Source organism: Drosophila tropicalis, unplaced genomic scaffold (assembly GCF_018151085.1).
Source record: "Drosophila tropicalis isolate 14030-0801.00 unplaced genomic scaffold, ASM1815108v1 contig_443, whole genome shotgun sequence".
Lineage (NCBI taxonomy): Eukaryota > Metazoa > Arthropoda > Insecta > Diptera > Drosophilidae > Drosophila > Drosophila tropicalis.
The window spans coordinates 4,656,938-4,677,780 of record NW_027172907.1 but is presented as its reverse complement, the minus strand read 5'-3'; positions in this window follow the sequence as shown (position 1 = coordinate 4,677,780).

Below are 20,843 nucleotides of genomic sequence, written 5' to 3'. Positions count from 1 at the left end.
GATGGCGATGCCAATGCGGGAACATACACCATGCGGCGCGCGAGCCTTTTAGCTTTTGTTTGTAATGAAAATTGACATGTCCTTCGCCGAATTGCTGCACTGACAGCCGTTTCAGGAGCAGCCTACAGTTCCCTCCTTTACCATTCTCCCCTCTCCATATCCTGTTGTAGTTTGCTTTTGTTTGCGAGCACCGGCTCTTTGTCTCGCGATGTTCATTTGTCCCGAGGTCTAGGCACAAAATGAAAACAAAAAAAAAAAAAAACAAGAAACCAAACAGAACAAGAATATGGGCTGCCAGCCCATAGGTAGGTAGCCGAGTTGGAGTGTTGGCTGACTGGCTGACTGGTAGGTGCTTTTGTGATGAAGATGTATCGGCTTGTTTTCATTCTACCCGAACTTGTGTTCTGTAAATGTTGATGAATTAAAAATCAGCAAAGTGGCGGCGTAAAGGGATATATGCGGCAACTAAAGAATGATGCGCTCTTTCTTTTCTTTACTTTTCTTTTCTTTTCTTCTATATTTTTTCCTCACCCTCCCTTCATTTTCATGCTCTCGCATAAGACAAACAACACTCAACTGCCAGAGTTGGGTTCTTCCATCTACAAAAACACATCAAAAATGGGTTAACAAATCAAATGTATAAATTCTTTGGATCGTTTAAGCTAAGCGCAAAACTTTGTAGAAAAATATGCGATAATTAGTTAGTTTGAACGATTAGAATTTCTAGTGCATTTTCATTAAAAACAATTTTTGCCTTGCAGTGTAAAGTTTTCCCTTATGCATTTTAGCCTTCCATTTGCCCAACTACTCGCACTTGCCTCTTTTGGTTTTTGGTTTTCTTTTTTTGTTCCCCATGCTCCCGAAAGTCGTTCGTTCATTGTGCTTGGCTCTTAGCACTATTATCTTCATGTAAAGTTATCTTATAGTCACATCTTTCTTTCGTTCATTCCATCTTTTTCTTTTACTCTTTTTCTTGCTTTTCCATGCTTTTCATTCTTTCATCTGCTTCTTCTTGGCCACTGCCTGGGACAGTTTTCTTAATTGCTTGGCCGCGTAATTAATTTAATTTAGGAAACTTAAATCTGAACCCCAAGACCAAGCTATGTCATTGCTGCTGCTTCTGTCCTTGTCGCTGCATAATTAAAACAAAGCGTCCATCGCAAGTCTCTAATGAACTTTTATTAAAGTAAAGTGAAAAAAAAAACCAAAAAAAATCACAAAAAAATCACCAAAACGCCAAAAAAGAAATATCCAAAAATAAAATAAAAATAAAAGAAAAAGAGAAATTAATATGCCAATTTTTGCAACTTTTTTCTTGTTCAAAAAATAAAAACAAAAAAAAAAAAAAATACAGAAAAGAGAAGAAAAGTTTTATTACACGCTTCAGTTAACAAAGTCTGCTATTGATTTCCTCTCCTGGCTAGGTACGAACCAAAATATAAAAAAAAAAAAAAAACACAAAAACAAAAAAGGTTTTTAATAAAAATTAATTGAAAAGGAAATGTGTACTTGCTGCGAGGAGAGCGCGCAGAGCGGGCGGAGTGGAGTGAAGTGCCTGGAGTGGAGGTGCGGAAATGTCTGCAAAGTTTGATTTTGGGTCGAATGACGATGATGAAGATGATGATGAAATCAAAACGCAACTGGAAGTGGAATTGAGCGTAAGGAAGCTATTAAACTGATTAATTAGATGGTTTTATTTTTTTACTCTGATTCTCCTTTATAGAAAATATTGGATGGATAACGGAACAAATGCAAATGAAAGGAAACCAAAAAGTAAGTTAATCAATTTGTGTCATTTAAAAAGACAATTTTTATGACAATCAATGACCACACAATGTTTGACAACAAAAAAAATAAGCTTTATATTTCACATTATAAAATAAATTATTTGTCTGCCGATTCAAAGATTATCCATCTCATTGCCATACATAATCATTGCAATAATTAAAGATTATCAAATAAGACAAATTGGGAAACTTAAATTATAAATTCTTTGGAGGAACATCTCATAGAATTGGGAATTTGAAACTTGTAAGCCAGACATTTCTTTAGTTTCAGTTAATTCTTAGTTAGTTATTTTTCTTCGTTTTAACTCATTCTAAAATTTTAGTCTAATGACTCCAAAAAACAGACCAAAATTGAATACATGAATGATTCACAAAGGAATTTCGTCACCTAAACCGAAAGAAAATGCTTCATAAATTACCCAAATCAATATATAAATTTTAATAAAATATTTCTAGTTCTTGTTAAAACAAAGAACAACAACAATGTCAAAGTAATTAGTGAAAGAAATCATATGTACATAAATTTTTGCATTAGAATCTTTTGATGTGCAGCATTTGGTACATACATACATACATAAATTCCATACGCTTCTAAAGCGCATAACTAGAAAAAAGTGCTTACAAGTCCTCTTACTTTTAGCTAGTCCCATTTCACCTGAGTACACTGGCAGTTTCCTTTGCCGATTTTATGTTCTTGTTAGTCGTGTTATTCTTGTTGTTGTCAATCTTCCGCTAAATCCTTTGCCACCATTTGTCGCAGCACTCAGATCAAATTGTCTTGCCATTTCCCTTCGCTTCTTTTCCCATTCTCCTCTCTATGACTCCTCCTCTTTTCTATCGCTCTCTTTCAGCTCTTTTATCAAAAATTAATATGACGAACTACTCAGACAGAGCTGTGTCTGTGCTTTATGCTTTATGGAAAAGCACTACAAAGAGCATAAGGATTTTGCTGTCGCCATATTTTTACTATACTCTTGTTATGCTTAAGTCCATTTACTTAGTTACGCTTTACGTTAAAACTGCGAAGTACTCATCAATAGTTTATCGAGGGTCTTAGAAGTTTATTAACTAATACTTTAACTAAATTGAATCTAAGTCAATAATTCTTGCTCAAGATTCAATTTACACTTTGTAATTTAAAAGTGTAAAGAATTTTTAAATTTTTGTTATTAAATTCTGTAAGGGTATTAAAAATTCAGCAAATTTTGATATTCTGAAGTAATATTGTCCTAATGCTAGGGTTTTTTTTTTGTATTTTGCTTGTTTGCGCATAAAGATGCGACATCCGTATGATAGAATAGAATGAGAAAGAGACAGAGAACAAGACCGAAAAAAGAAAGGATAGAAAGGGAAAGGTTCATATTCACATATTCATTTATGCATTGGCCCATTGGCCCTCCCGCCCCCTTTCATAGACAATGGCAAATGCATTTGCCATTCTTACATAGAGAAACAGAGACAATCATATATACTGTTCTCATTAAGTCAGAGAACTTGTAGCACTCAGTGAGTGAGACGCCTTGTCAAGTCAGCGTAATGAAGCGATAAGCTGCTGACATATTGCCAAGTGCAACCTCAATCCATACACAAACCGATCTAAGCCCATTCACCCACTCATCCATCTATCCATCCATCCATCCATCCACCTTCCTTGCACATATTCTGCCAGCATATTCACTCCCGGCAATTACCACGCAAACAACAATAACACTTTTGCCATGCAGAAATCAACGTCAAAGTTCAACTGTTTGCAAATAATTTGGCAAAAATCGTTTGTTCTCCTTTGTCAGTGTGTGTGTGTGTGTGTCTGTATATGTGCATAGTTCATCTGCAGCTGCATTGTTTGACATACAAACACATAGATACTTCTACACACACACACACACACAGAGACAAACACAACCGCACACAGAGTCTTATCGTCGACTTCAAAAATACCATTCGCGTTTTGCCTTCTTGTCGGAGGTTCTCTTCAATTTTTTGTTCCACCATTCTCATCTCATCTCTTTCTCTCCCCACCCCCCTTGACACTCTACCACCATGGCACGCTAAGCATTTTGACTATGGCATATTTTACAATCGTACAAAAAAAAAAAACCGCTCCACCCAAACGAAACGAAAAACGGAAAACTACATATAGCCAAAGCAAAAGGCTGTGTCAGTGGCATAGAAATATGAATGGAGGAGTAAAATACATGGCAAGGCAATGGAAGAGGAGATGTGGTACCAAAGTCTGCCAGTGTCACCAACTAGAAAATACTCTAATCAGATCATTATATTTTGTGCATTTGACTAGGAAGAGTAAAGAAGTGTTGCCTCACTCGAGACACCGACCATTAGAGGCAGGAAAAGGCTGGAAAAATAAATATAGGATTAATTCTCCCATGGTTATCCTCTTAACCAATTCTTAACGCTCTCCCTCGGATATTTTGCCAGGAAACATTTTTTGATTGGCTTATACTTTCGGGGATCGATCATTTCATTAGCCCTCTTTAGTTTTAAAAAATTAGGTTGAGGACAAAACAAACTTAAAACTTTTATTTTAAGAATTTATGCTTTTTATAAGCATTTATTTTAGAATGTTCAGAAAATTTTATAAAATTAGATTATTGGCATTTAAAATATGTGTCTAAAAATTACCTTTAGGTGGTTTTAGAAGATTTGTCTTGGCTAGTTTGGATATTAAACAAAATGAATTAACTAATGAGATAATATTATGGAAATTCAGTTAAAACTTATAATCTATTGTACTTATTTATATAATCCTATATGCTTTTTTTGGGGCTGGCGATAGAGTATAGGAAGAAGGTGGTGAAGACACAAAGAGAGGGGAGAGGGTTGGGCGAAGGGAAAATGTTTTTCACTTCAACATCGTTGCGATGCGTTGTGATGCGATGCGACTCGACTTGGCATTTTTGCATGAAATTTGTGCCGCGCTTTCTATCGGAGGCTGCATTACCTCGCCCCGGCAGTCTGCCTTCAACTACCTACATACATATGTACGTACATATATAGATACATACATATGTACATACATCGACCTGCTACGCTTGATCCTTGTGCTACTGCAGCTTGTTTATGGCATTGGCATGTATGACAGTTGCATTGCATTCAATCAATATGCACGCACATTCAGACACACACACACGCACACCCACACACACACACATAGACATACTCATCATATGTCAGGGGAGTCAGAATCAGAAATCAGTAGGAGATGCAACTGGAGCTGCTAGAACCTAGAACCTAGGCACTCAAAATATGGAAAGGGAGCTGGATTCGATGTCGCCTTCAATGGGCTGACTTCCTTTCTTCTTTCCATCCATCGTTTCTCTCTTTCTATGCATTTTGTAGTCGGAACTGATATTGGATGTATTTGGATGGGACATTGCATTGCATTGGCATGCACTGCATTTCCATTGTACTGTTCGGACTCGTTTCGTTTCCTTTCCTCTAGTGCCTCGTCTTAGCCATTCTTGTTTCTCGTATCTAGCAAGAATTTATCAATATGCATTGCGTATGCCTTACGATTTTGCATTCTTTTGATGGGTGATCCAGCGGGACAAAGTACAGGGAGGTAGCGGCGATAGCGGGTAGAATGTTATGAGTATATGGCCTGCTTTTGCTTAACATCTCTCCTTTTGCTAGTTATTAATTTTTTGCAGTTGTTGTAGCTTTATGTTGTGTTGTGTGTTGTTGCCCTCCCATTTCGTGTTAAAGAACGTTTAAAAAATATCCCGCCCCAAACTTGTTTTTCTTGCTGTATTTTTTTTCCTAAGAAACAACTGTTAGGGTCCTTGTCCATTCTTATTGTGGTAGGACTAGGTACTTGACGACGCTTTTGCCCCCTTGTGTGTGTGTGTGTGTGTATGAGTGTGTCTCGCATTACTTTGGCTTACATTTTGTCGCTTTCTCACCCTTGACAGGGAATCTTTGTAATAAAAATAACACTCGAAATGCCAGCCAAGACCTCTTACCACTTCTCTCCTTCCGAAAAACCCCACTCAAGGTCAAGGTGAAGTGTGGAAAATTCCGTTTGCAACAGTTGGATTCTCAAGAAAGACAACACACACCGATAACGAAGAAAGTAAAAAAATACGTCATGAAATGAATCCGTGGGAATTGGAATTTAATTTGAAATGGGATTAACCAAACCACAACAAAATAAACAACTGGCCAAAATGGCATTCATAAAAAATAATACAAAACGTTTTACGATTTATAAATGAAAAGAAAAAAAATTATGGCCATAAATGAAAAAAAACAAAAATTGTAAATATAAAAACCTTTAAATTTTAAAAGATTTAAAGACTTAATATCTATATCTTTCTGTTGAGAATTTCTTTTTAATCGTTTCCGATTAGCTTAAAATTAAAAGCAAAAAGGCAATTAAACTGAGGCACTATTTAAATTCATTGAATTGTTACAGAATTGGCTGACATTTTAGAAATTTTGCCACATTCTATCATTTGTAGTGCCTATAGATTCAGTTGCCTACACATTTTTGTCATAGAATATTTTATGTTTCTGCTGTTTGTCACTTTTCTTACTCTTCAGCGATCATAACTACAACACACTGCGGCATATTTTTATGACCCAATGAAATGGATTTCCCTTGAAAGGGTTTTATGCCAAATCCCATGTAAGTAACTAAGTCCTGCTGCAACACTTGGTAAATGCAATCAATCTTTGATGATAAAAGCATGCAGCAAAGGCGAAAGGTAATAATTTAAGCATATCCAAACAACTACCTTATCCCCTCCACGGCACTTTTACACTACCCACGTCGGTAACATAACCCTTAGCTCTCATCAGGTCTTGGCTAACACTCTATACACCCAAAACCATTGCTCTCCCTATCTCTCTCTCGAATGCTCCCTCTCTCTAATCTTGCACTTTTGCTCCTTTAGCTATGGCTTGGCTACAAAATGGCATACTGATGCATCCTGGCGATATGAGAAGATAAGTGCTGTAGCAGCCGTTGGAAGCCCCAAGAACAATACTTTTATGCCTTTTGAATCTTTGGACCAGAAGCCGTAATAAATTGTTTTTGCATAAAAATTTTCTACAGAGAAAAATGGGTTGACAGGTGAGAGTGAGAGAGAGAGACAGAGGCAGAGACAGAGACAGAGAGGGAGAAAACGAAAGAGACAGGTGGTGGAGCAATGTAAAAGAAATGCATATAAAAATTCTGCACCTTTGCCACGATTGCATATTTATCATTTCAAGCTGCCATAGAGATGGGGGCGTTGGTAGGGGCGTAACTGAAGCCATAGTCATAGCCATAGCTGGGGCTCTCTTCGGCTTAGAATGGGTTTGCACAACATCTATGCAAAGGTTTTCAAACAAAAGCCACGCATGAATTGTCAACACTCCTCGGCATCCCCGGCAAAATGCCAATGCATTCAACAGCCATGCCATCAAGTGAGGCTGTCATTTACATATATTGTATACATCTTCTATAAAATATATATACATATATATACATACATGTCTGCATACAATCAAATGTATAACAAAATATACGTGTTTTGGATGCAGATATATATGTATATCTGTGGTAACTACTCTATAGATAAGTTTGTATGTGTATGCCATAGTAAAATCAATGCTATATAATACAAGTATGCTGCGTTTGCAGTTACAATTTTCCACACATTTGCCATTTGGCATTTGCTACTCGTTATTGTTAATATACTTGTCAGATCAAGCAAGGCATTAACAATATTCAAAAGGATTTGATAATATAACAATAACAATAATACAGAAAACTTGCTCTGAATATTTATACATTTTGTTAAAAATTCATATTCTTACGATGTTTTATAGTGTTTTTATATAAATATATCTAAAATGTTAATTTTATATATCTTTGTAAAATGATTTATTAAGAAAACATCCGAAAAAGGTGAAAGCAAAAATTAGACAAATATATAAACAAATGCGATTTATTAAAATTAGATAATCAAGCCCCTCTCTCGTGAGACAGATCCTATCAATTCTTTATTTTGCATCTGCATAATTAATAAACAACAAAAAAACAAAAAATAACTAAAAATCTATTAAATAAATAAAAACTTAAAGAAATTAACATTTTGCCATGCCTGTAAAACAGTTAAAAGAAATAAGGAAATAAGAAATAAATCCTGATCTCTTGACGCATATTAAGCCATTTAAACATTTTTGCTTTCTTCTTTTTATTATCATTAATTGTGATTCTAAAAAAAAACCGTTAAGACTTCGATAAATTCTTTATGCCTAGCTTTCTTTTATAGAGTATTTGCAGTTGTGCATAGATTTTTGTAATATTTTTCTGACAATTTTCCAAACTAGTTGTCATGACACGAGAGACAAAAGCAACGCACGCCTGATAAAACAATTTCAATTTGTTTGCACATGCATTTTGCACTGTTAATAGTTTATTATGTGATATTATTATTATTTTGTATTATTATTTTGTTACACATGTACACAATATTGGCATTGTACGTACTATGCTAGACATATAATCAACTGTGCATCTCTGTGTGTGTTCTTCCATATAAGTATTTGTGTTACATATATGTACCAATACACACCATTGTCCTCATTGTTGGCTTCATAAAATTGTCTTTAATTATAATTACGATGATGATATAACAATGAATATAGACAAAGAGCATTACTCAACCATTGAATCCAGTTTGAGTGAGTGACATTCAAAACTGCCAACAACTGATTATATAAGAATATAATTATGCATGGAATGCAGATAGATAACAATTGTAATTCGGTTTGTATTTGTGGGCGTGCATGTGTGTGTGTGTGTGTGCATTGATATTGAATTAGTTGCTTTGAGCACTTTTGAAATTATTATTTATCTTAAGATATACATACGTATGTGTAATAATATTTCAGCCAGGCAAAAGGACGAGAACAATAATAATTCGCTGACTAAATTAAATTGAAATGAGGAAATATTACAAATGATTAATTTCCTTTTAGCATAATATATATAGATATTGATTTATTTATGAGATTTTTTTTTTGTTTTCAAACTAAATATTTTAAAAATAAAATTTTAGAAAGCGAGTGTTGAATATCTTAATTTAATAACTGATTTAACAGAGTCTTTCTATAAACGCATAAAGTAAATTAATTTAGATTAAATTTGTAAACCATTTGTCCTTTTCAATTTCTTTAGCATACTTATTTGGGCTTACTAGTTCTATAACTCAACAGGTGATTAATTTTTCATGGCAACCCTTTTTTGGTAGCATTAATATAGCATACTTATTTGGGTTTTCCTTTATAGAACTATGTAGTGCATTGCAGCTGAATTGTGATTAAAGTGAACTATTGAACAGCGGCAAAATATACTCTGTTGCATAAATTGGCCTCGGCTGTTTGAAAAACGAATGAATAGCAGGCCAGCCTTTTGGGCTTAAGTCATAAGTATGCACTTTCGCTACAGATGGCTATTGAATCGCCCAATGGTTCACATGTTGCTATACTTTTTGCGTTCTCTTTCATTCAAATCGCCATTAAAGTCTTTATACGTTGCTTATTTTTTGGCATGGAGCACGTACAATTGGTACAATAGAATGCGAATTTCGAATGCTTTCCTAATATAAGCTCAATGCCAAAAATTTTTTCTCTGTAAGTATGTGTGTGTGTGCTTGTGTGAGTATGCTGAACAACAACTACAACCCCAAGCTCTACCTGAACTAGCAGCGAAATGTTAGCACGCCTTTTTCCGCTTGCAATTTTCCGTACGTCATGCAATTTTACGGGCATCTAAGCAAGCGGCAACAAATTTTCTGACCTTCCTGGGGGAGGCCTCACGCTTAGGGGTATCGGCGGCAGCATCTCTTTTTGGTTTGGGGTTTTCTTTTTTTTCATTCCCTTTCTTTTTTTTTTTTGTAAAATTTTCATTTTGCAATACGAAATTGATTTGGTCAGCAGTTTGTTAGTGTTGGTTTTGTTGCATTTTCCAATGAAATATATTTGGCCTTTTGGGTTAAAGGGAAAACGAGAGTGCGATAGAGAGAGAGAGAGACAGAGAGGGAGGGAGAAAGAGAGAAAATGTAAGACAGAAAGAGCAAACGAGTGAGAGAGAGATATAGAGTTTGGGCTGTGGCTTATCTTTGACCATGATTTTAATTACAATTGGGCCCTAAACTCACCAGTACTCACACACAGGCATCTGCCCACATATGTAGGTTACATATGTATGTATATCATATATCATAAGGTAATGGTGTGGTAGGCGTGGCTGACCAAGTTCTGTGGCAATTATTTACATCTCGCTTGATCCATTGTTCAACTAAAAGTTCTCCTTAAATAATTGACAATTGTGCAAGTGTGCGAGCGAAAGAGAAAGAGAGTGAGAGTGTGCGAGTGAGCGGGAAGAGAATTCAATATTCGGTTTGCTAGCGTTTGCAATTTTATTATTTATTATTTGAAAATGTTGCAATTTTCAAGTCTCTGAAATGTTGTTGACTAGCCTCAAATATTTAAATTTTGCTTCAAGTTGTCTGCATCTTTTCTATGCCACATTGCCTTCACCTCCCACATATTCACTTCTCTCTCTACCTTTAATTCTCTTTCCTGCCACTCTTCCTGCCTTTCCCTAACTCTATATACATACATACATATATATATATATGTATGTATATATATATATATATATCGTTTCCTGTGGCGCTTGTTGAAAATTGAAGAATGTGGCAAATGGCATAAAATTGCTTCCTGCTAACCAAAACCAAACCAAAAAAAAAAAAAAAAACATGGCAATAATTTAGTGCAGATGCTTGGCCTTTTGCTTTTACCTCTTATTGCTCTTATTGCTAGTGGTTGGCATTGAGTTTTTTCCTCTATGGGGTGGTAGATTGAAGAGTTTCTAATATCTCAGCATCTCAGAGATGTGTTCATTTAGAATTTATTTGAAACGCTTAACACAACTGCATATGTATTTATGTGATAAATAGTCTTCTATGAACAAGACTCACAGCCAATTTTTTAAATAGTGATTTTCGTATAATTGATTTAACACTGACACCAATTTCGAGCATTTATATGACTTGTATAGCATACATTTCTGGGCACAAGAGTATCCCTAAGACAGTTTTCAATTTTATGTAGCATACTTATTCGGGTTTTCGATCTTAGAATCAAATTGTTCACATAAGTTATAAATTTTCTTTAAAGTAAATAATAGTATTAAAACTTGTCAATAAATTTACAATTTATATACCAAAAGCTAGCCAAAACAACCAACTAAAAATCGTCAAGATATGTATTACTGATTATTATTATATTAGTTATGTTTCAAAAGTTTAAACAAAACCGTTGTGAACTTTGTTTCTCTTGCTACCTTCGTTTTGTGTGTGTGTGTGTGTGTTGGTTTTTTGTTAATACGATTGCTTTGAATGGAATTCCAACAGCATTTTTGGTAACGCATTTCATTTGTGTGGCATGTGTTTGGCATTAAGTTTTCCCACCTCTCGTTTGCCCCCTCTCTCTTTCTGCCCTCACCCACTCTGTCACACATATTTTTCCACTCTCTTTTATGCTGTTGGCTCTTTTGTTGCTCTGCTTGTTGTCTAACCCAGTTTCTTTTTTTGCTGTTGCTGTTGCTGTTCCTGTTGCTGTGCAATTGTGCAATATAAATGGATATATCGATCATATAAACAATTTCCATGCTTTCGATTTAAATCCCGCCTATGCATATTTTTTATTTGCCCCACTGATGTCGACAGTTTTTCCTCATGTTACTACTATTCATTTTGTTGTATGTGTGTTTGTGTGTGTGCTGGTGGCGTTGTTCTAGCACTGTCCTTATGCTGAGCCCTGGGTGAGGTTCCACACTCTCAGCACTCACTCTCTCTCTACTTCCACCTCAATCAATAAACAAACAAATCTGCATATTGCCCATCTATATAAAGATATAAAAGACAGTGTTTATTGCCTATGAAAGGTAATTTCTACATTGTAACAAATAAATTCTATTTTGTTGAGTTTCAAAATTCATGTGATTAGAGCTATTCATACAGATTATTTATATATTTGTAGTACTTCTGCCTGTTTGCCATTTATATATTTTATTTAATGTTGTTGGCAATTTATGTTTCGTTAACTTTGTTGATATTTCTAACAGAGTTTCGCATCTGTTTTAAAACCAAGCAGTTGTTGCTTACCTCAGTCAGATTAATTCACTTTTTAGGTACTTTATGCAGCTTTTGACTTGCCTCAGGCAATGAAAGGAAATCAAGCGATTAGCTTGACTTTTCTATACTCTAAACGGAAATCAAATTACTATTAAAGTTCCCACTACCACATAAGCAGTTTTAAAGCAGATTAAAGCTAATTAAAACCTAAGCAGTTTTGGGATTGAGTCTAACCGAGTGCCAGTAGTCTTTAAGAATTTGTCCTTACGGTTCTCAAAGTCGTTGAGTTGTCACCTACAAGTCTCTTTAGAAAAGCTCTTCTTCTTGGAAATCATAGTAAAACTTTGTGGGCATATCCGTTCAGTTTAATGTGTCTATACTGTAATACAATTGAAATTGAGCTTCCTGGTCGGCCCTTGTTTGCATTTTTACCTTGCCGTTTTGTCGCATTAAATAAACAAAAGAAGAGCAAAAAGAAAACTAACCAGAGAGGAAGAGAAGGAGATGAGGGAAAGCTAGACTAACTTTGAATGTTCTATTGATTCTATACCCTTGCCATCTAGTCATATTAGAACACTGAGTAGACAGTTAAGATTTAAATATCTTTTTTTGAAGTATTCGGACTTAATCAACGAAGAAGAAATGTAAAATTGGCATTGAAATTTGTGGTGAACTATAATTATCTAAATGTCCATAACTTACTACATACTGATCTTTGATTAGTATCAATTGGCATTGGCAATATGCCCACTCCTTGCAAGCGTATGGGAAAAACGAAAAAAAATTGTAATAAAAAAATTTGTTTGCCTTACTGGGGGCAGGCACCATTCGGCTTTATGTTCAGTTTTTTGGTTTTTTGGTCATTTTGTTTTGTTGATTTTCTATTTTTCTATTGCATTGCATAAAATCTGAAACGCTTACCTACAATTTTTGTTCCCTGGTTCTTTCTCCCTCTCTCTCTCTCTCTCTCTGTCTCTCTTTCTGTTTTGTTTTTGTTGTTTTGTTTGTTCATAGCTTCGGGGGTCTTTTTGGTCACTTTGTCTACTAGTGGGTCTCTTTGTGGGTGTATTTGCTTGAGGCGTGGCCAAGTGGGAGACCAAAAGGTATGAGTAAAGACCAAAGAGAAAAGGGGTAAAGGGTTTGTAATTTTGCTAGTCATACGAAAAGTTTTTTTTGCCAATTTGTTGCATTTTGTTGACAATTTTTGTGACATGGGAACGATGAGGACGACCCGCATATAGATACATACATAGTATTGTGGAAATATATAGCTATATCTATATATGTCTAACTCTCTCTTTTATTTGTTAGGGTTAGTTTCACTTTTGTTGCTGTTGTTTTTTTTTTTTTTTTTTTGAAAGGCCAAATCATTGCCTGCAGTTGTTGACTTTGAGTAGCCGTAAAAGTTCAGTTCAGTTGAGTTGAGTTTTTTTTCTCCCCTTTTTTCAAGTATACTAAACAGTTGGGCGTAGGTAGGAAAACGATATGTACATATATATATTTATATATATGTTATGCATGAATAGTTTGGGAGGTTTTGGTTTTTAAGGACACAACAATTTCAACTTTTTCAGTGGGTGTGCATGTGTGTGTGCCAAAATGCAGGTCAGTTAGTCAGTAGTAGGACGGACAGTTGCAAAGGACATTTTGTCAAACTTTTTGATTAAGACATCAATTTTTTTCCGTTTTTTTTATTTTTGTTGACTTCATAATTTATAAAAGAAAGCTTACAAGTTTTACTAGGACAAATGGCAAATGGTTATTTATTTTTTTTTTATAAGATTTAATTTGAAGGCAAAAGGTTAATAATAAAAAAATAGATTGGAATTTATCCAAAGCAATCAAATAAATCGCAGTGGTCACTCTTTTCTTTAGTTTTAGTTAACAGATAGATTGGTTAAAGTCAGAACAAATGTTTTTTAACTCGTATAAGTAAAAAAGGACTCGCCCTTTTTTTACATTGTTGGTTAACAGATGGAAATGAAAAAAAGAAGGATATTCATAGCAGGAGAAAAATTAATTCGAGAAAAGTGAAAATAATAAGAATTTAAGAAAAGCTCTAAATAATGAGTTTTTCTTTAAAAGAACGATTTGGTAAACGATCATCGGGAACTCTAAAATCAAAAGAATCTCTTATAATTTTCGTAAATTCCTTTCAATTTAATACTTTTTTTAGTTGAAATTTTTGTAATGTTTTCTTTATTCTCCGGTTTTTGTTCTTTAATGGGTCATAGAAGAAAACGTTCAAAGGTCGTTTTTTTTTGTTTATTGCGTTTCATTTGCTTCTCAATTCGTTTTTAATCCCTGGGCTTAGTCGTATACACATACATACATACATACATACATACATACATATATATCAAATCACTTGATCTGCTTGCTTTTGGTTTTTTGTCATCACCGAAATCCTTGTCAAGCCCCAGCTGACAATATCGTAAGCCCATGTAAGCTTCTTCTTCGTGTTCAATAAAAAACAACAACAATAACAACAAAAACGATACGAAAAACTTTACACAAACTTTCGAATTTGGCCTAAAGGGCGACCAGGCTCAGAGACTTTGGCTACGGCACCACTTACGAAGGAACTTGTTGTCAGTTTCGCACGCAGTTTAGGCCAAGTCGTTGACGATGGATGGCGATACTGCACAATGAAAAGGACATGCATGACTATGTCCTGTTTCTGCTTCTTTCACCATTCTCTTTCTCGTCCGCATTTTGTCTCTGTGTGTGTGTGTGTGTGTGTCTGTCTGTTTTTGTGTGTGTACAGTTGGCATTAACATAATTCATATTTTGTATGTATTTGCATAATAATAAAGCTGCTGATGTGCCAGAATCAGCCAGAAGCAGCCACAGCGTCTCATCTACTTATATGGCCTTTTGGCTGTCTCGACCAGTCTCACCACCAAGCTTCAAAAATGCTACTGCCATAGCTCCTGCTTCTGCTCCTGCTCCCAGATTGCTATCCTCTTCTACTGCTACTACTACTTCTTCTGCTGTTGACAAATGGAACACATTTGGGCTACACCCAGAAAAACATTGAAGCTAACGAAAACCAAACCAAAACGCAGAGATTTATACAAGAAAAGAATGGACACACACACACACATGGTCGAGGGAAAGACACACACGAGTGGTAAGAGGCGGAGAGGTTGAGGGTGTATACTCCGCCCTCATAAATGCATGAATACTTATGGATATTTCCCAGTACATCACAAACTGTGCTCTAGTCGTTGTAGTGCAGGCAACGTATGAGGGGGGGACTTGAAAAGGAAAGCCGGGGCAGGGCAGGGCAGGGCAGGGCAGGGCGGAGAGGCATTGTCATGTTTCTCGCTTGTACTTGGTATTGCACTGACATCTGGGGGACATAATTCGTTGACGTACACACACACACACACACACACACACACACATACACACACCCGCACATACCCATCCCACATACATGTACATATGTATATAGTATAACAAGCTTTCTACAGTTATATATCTTGTTTTGCGGATACCCAAGCAGCATTTTGCTTTGCACTCTCGTCCTCTTTATACCCCCCGTCAACAACCGCCTCTTTCCTACACACCCCCTCTTATCCCTCCCATTTTCGAGCTTTGGTTTGTTTATGTCAAATCTGCATTAAGTTTTTATACTAAAAGATATTAAAAAAAAAAAAATAAATAAATATATAACGAAAGAGAGGCTAAGAGAGGGAACAACATCAACAACAAACACAGAAAGAAAAAAAAACGACTGAAGCACTACAAATGTGGCCAGACAATTTAAAATTTTATTTCTTTGACAGATTTTATAGAATACATTTATATACATTGCAGTTTATAAATGTTTGTATACATTAGAAAACATCTGCCAGTTATTTAAATCTGTATTATATTTCTATCACCCATTGTCAGAGCTCTTATTTCGATTTAATCCGATTATTTTCAAGTTTTCTATTCGATTTTTTTAGCCATAAACTATTTAAATAGTGTGATAAATTACTTTAAGATAAACACTTGAGTTATTCACAAACTGGAAGAATATATTACAAAAAGCCAACGATAAAAGTGATTTTGTAATTAGTTTTGTTTTAATTTTGCTCTCGCTCTTAACAAAAATCTTGAATATTCTCTAAACATGTTTGGATTTTCATAGAGTTCCGCATTTTGTCCTTCTTGCTGTCGGTTATTACGAATTTTATGTTAGTTTTATAATTGTTATTTCTAACTTCCAAAAAACAATCAAAAATGAAGCAAGTAAGTCGACTCGTCGACTCGGGTATACCATACACCAGGTGAAACAAATTTTTTTAAATTTCGAAAACCAAATGTACATATGTATGTCTATTAAATTGTTTTTACATGTTTCATAGTATGTGCTATCTCGCTCACTCTACGAACACACGAGCACTCTAGCGCCGCTACTAGCCAACGGCCAATTCTGGCCTTGTGGACCGCGTAGTAAAATACGTTCATACGCATATTTTGCATGTTTCTAGTCCGATTTCAATAAAATTTGGTAGTTTTGTAGAAATAGATAAGATTAATTAGTCTGCCGAATTTGAATGCGATAGTCAAAAAACTACAGGAGAAAATCGGTTTTTTCTTAATTATGGAGGCGGAAGTGGGCGTGGCAAAATATGAAAATATATATACTCTGCGCGAATACTAAGCCAGTATACATACTAAATTTGGTGACTTTAGCTTTGTTTGTTTTTGATAAAATCAGTTTTGTTTGATTTGCGGGGGCGGAAGTGGGCGTGGCAAAATTTTTAAATAGCCAGTTTCTGCGCGTCTATTAAACTAGTCTGCATACCAAATTTGATGTCGGTAGCTGTCATAGTTTTTAAGAAAATCAGTTTTATGTAAATTCCGGGGGCGGAAGGGGGCGTGGCAAAAAGTTTAAACAATTAGTTTCTGCGCGCCAACTAAACGAGTATATAAACCAAATTTGATGTGTCTAGCTGTTATACTTTTTAAGAAAAACAGTTTTATGTGATTCCTGGGGGCGTAAGGGGGCGTGGCCGAAATTCCAATTAACTCTGAACATGTGCATACTACACGAGTATACATACCAAATTTGGTGGCTCTAGCTCTTATAGTCTCCGAGATCTGCGTGTTCATACGGACGGACGGACGGACGGACGGACGGACGGACGGACGGACGGACAGACGGACATGGCTAGATCGACTCGGCTATTCATCCTGATCAAGAATATATATACTTTATAGGGTCGGAGAAGCTTCCTTCTGCCTGTTACATACATTTTGGCGACTTTAATATACCATTTCACCCTATGGGTGTATGGTATAAAAAGGACCTTAAAGAACTTTAGTTGGAGTTTGTATGCACTCTTAAATTTCTTGTTAGATTTTTCTAAATTTTTGAAAAGTAATCTGCCATTCAAAAAATGGGCCAAACTTCTAAACAACTAATCAATATTAAAGATAATTTTGCTCTTCACTTAACATTCTTGCTAACACTTGCTAAGGTCTTACAATCAATTTGTTTTTTTCCGCCTAAAAAAAAAAAAAAAGTAAAAAAAAAATAAAAGAGGAACAAAAAATTAATCACGTTCATCCACCATCTCCCGAAAAAACCAAAAACAAAAATGAAGCAAAGTTCAGTTCACCTGACAATTTGCACGTATCCCCGAAGAGAATTTTGTCTGTCTGGCTGGGTTGTTTGCTCGCTGAAGCGTTAAAATGCCATCATTAAAAATCAATGTTTAAAGATTTATGAGCTTAACAAAGTGTTAATTACAAAAAACGAAAACAACAACACAACGAACAGAATAACAGAGAAAGGAAGTAAAAGACAAGTTGACTAAAAGGTTGAAAGGTTGAAGGGTTGTCGTCGTCGTTGCTGCCGCTGTCGATGACACAACAAATAGCTTTGCAATGAGCTATGAGAAACCCTCCGCACTTACTTGACCCATCGACCTTTATCAGTTATTTTCACGTTTTCGGTTACCCTCCCCTTCCCCATCCGCTTCGTCTAGCAAAGCACAACCAAAATAAATGTGTAAACAGAATTTAATAATATTTGCACAAAATAATTGAATAGTTTTTTAATAATTAAACAATTGGCAATTTGTTTTGTATACACAAAAGGCAAATGATTGAGATTCAATCTAAAATCGATAAATGGCCTCCTAAATAAAGTCGTCACTGCTTTTAATAAAAAAAAAACAACAACATAAAGCAAATAGTCAGTAGAATATTAAATAACTAAATTCTTATTAAAATATATTCATTTCTTATCTGTGCATTTTTTTATAATCTTAATTGGAAATTAATCAGAATTCGATGACCTCTTAAATTTAACTTCTCCAATTTAATCGTACAAATAAATTTCTATATAACTTTCAAACCATTGGCTACCTATCTGATTGATATCTAACTTATTGAACTAACATTCTCTTAGTTTTTATTCTTCAGTCTTTAAATGAGGAAAATTTAAATTGAAAAGTCTTTCTTTACTTGTTTAATTTCCCAGAGGAATGATCAAGTATCCAAAAAAAAAAAAGTTTTCGATCAAACGACTTTGCATAGAGACTAAAAAAAACAATTTAGCAAAATGACAATTTACACTTGTGTTTTTTCCCCAACCTATTAAAATAGAAAGAAAATAAAAGGTTTGCCATGCCCTTGAGTATGTAAGACTTTAAGTCAAACTAGAAATATTGCCGATGAATAGCAACAGCAACAACAAAAACTCTTCTCGCAATGTAACTTTTAATCAGACCACAACAAAACACGCAAAACAAAAAAAAACTTATAAAACTAGACGTCAAAATGTAAGAAACAAGAAAAGTGCCATGACTTTTAGATACTCTGCAAGTCAAATACAAAATTTAAAAATTTGGATGTCCTTATAGTAGGACCAATTCGAATAAAATCCTTTTATGTTGACCAGACCTGATAAACCATATTAACTAGCCATAAACCTAAATAAACCATATTAACTAGCCCATTATAAATCAAAAACACTTCTCTTGACTTGTCCATGAGTCTAATGATAAGTGTAAAGGAAAACTTCAAGGCGTTCTAAAACAACAACAACAATGACAAGAAGAGAACAATTTTCACATACATTTAATAAATATAAAAAAACATAAAATGCCTTTTATTTTTGCTCTTCTTTCTTTATGTTTTTTATTTTTAAAGCCAAAAAAAAAAGGAGGTGAAGACATACCGTAATGTTTCTCTCATTCTGCTGACAACGTTTTCATAATTCGAAGCAGAGAAGCAAAAAGCAAAAAGAAAGCGAAAAAATAGTAAAGAAACAAAAAAGAAAATAAAAGAAAATCAACAACATAACCGAAAAAAAAAACATTTACGTTAAAAAGATGGCAGGCTGAGCTGTATTCTCTCTCTGTCACTCCCTCTATAATCTAGGGCCTTGTTGGAGGTGGGGTAGATGGAAGGTGGGAATGGGACCAGTGACACACACGTGAGGTTTCAGCAGGGACAAAAATACAATATATAGTTTCCTTTTTGGGCTATATATGTTCTCTCTCTCTCCCGGTGTGTGTGCGTATGTGTGTGAAGGACGAGTCACACATATGCACACACACACACACACATATGGATGTATATAAGCAAACGCACGCAAAAGCCTTAAATATGCTACAACTGCTAAAGAAGCCATAAAGCAGCAGCAACAACAACAACAACAGCAACTTAAATAACGCAAAGGTGACGACGACAACGACGTCGACGAGGACAACATCTACTACTACGACTATGGCTATGACTACAAAGCACAAAAACCGAGAAAGACCAAACGTCGACATGGCCCAAAAGGCGTTGAAAACAAAAAATTTTGGTTTTTCCTTTTCGCCCTACAACATATGATTGAATGAATCTTTGACGCCCTACCTGATGTCCTTTGCGGCTTGAAACACTTTTAAGTTGCAGGGGAAATACTTAGTGAGGGGCAAATTTTAACAATTCTGTCAAAATACAGGACAGTAAGGGGATACTTTACTTTCCCCTAGTTGAATTTACTGTTAGATTGCTCCTTTTTGCTGAATATGGGTTTGTGTCTTGGCTTTACAAGGACCAAGGACTCGCATTGGATTGGAAGTTTTATTTAAGGGGTAAGTGGAAATGTTTAAATATTGGGATTTTCTTTTGAGTCCTTTTCCCCAAGCTTATACAAGTTAAGGGGCCTTAAACAATTAAATTGCAGTTTTGGGAGACTTTCTAAACAATGTTTCTGACTTGAGAAATTAATTTTTAACTAAAAATGTACTTTAAATAGCAAATAGAAACTGCTTAAAAATTCTTCAAAATTAATAGTTTATAAGCACAAAATTCTCATCCTTTTCAGGTTTTAATTCACAGATCTTTAGACCAATTTTACAAATAGACTGAATTTTATGTTGAAAGTTAGACTCGAAGGTCTAAACTATTACCTAAACTATTAACTTATGAAATTGTTTAAAGTTATAGTAAATCGACAATGATATTTGTTGTTTTCAAAAACAAAGTCAAAAATTTACTTGTCTTATCGAACGTGGTTAAAGCCTAAACAAAATTAAGAATTTCCCCGTTTACACTTCTACAAATTGTTTATTACCAGAATTAATCCATCATATAATCATATATTTCCAATGGTATTTACGAATTTTATCAGTCAGAACCAGAATTTAATAATAACGGAAAAAAACAGCGAATAAACTCGAATCTGGTTAATCTGGTAACACAACCAATTTAACGGAATCAAATAACGGGTAGCTAAATATACTACGATATGGGGAAACCCGAATATTCCGTTATTTGAATTTACTGTTAGATTGCTCCGTTTTGCTGAACGGAATCAAAGGCTTTGCTAAAGTCAGTATATATTACATCAGTTTGCTTACCATTTTTGAACCCCTTGATAATTTTTGATGTAAATTCTAAAAGG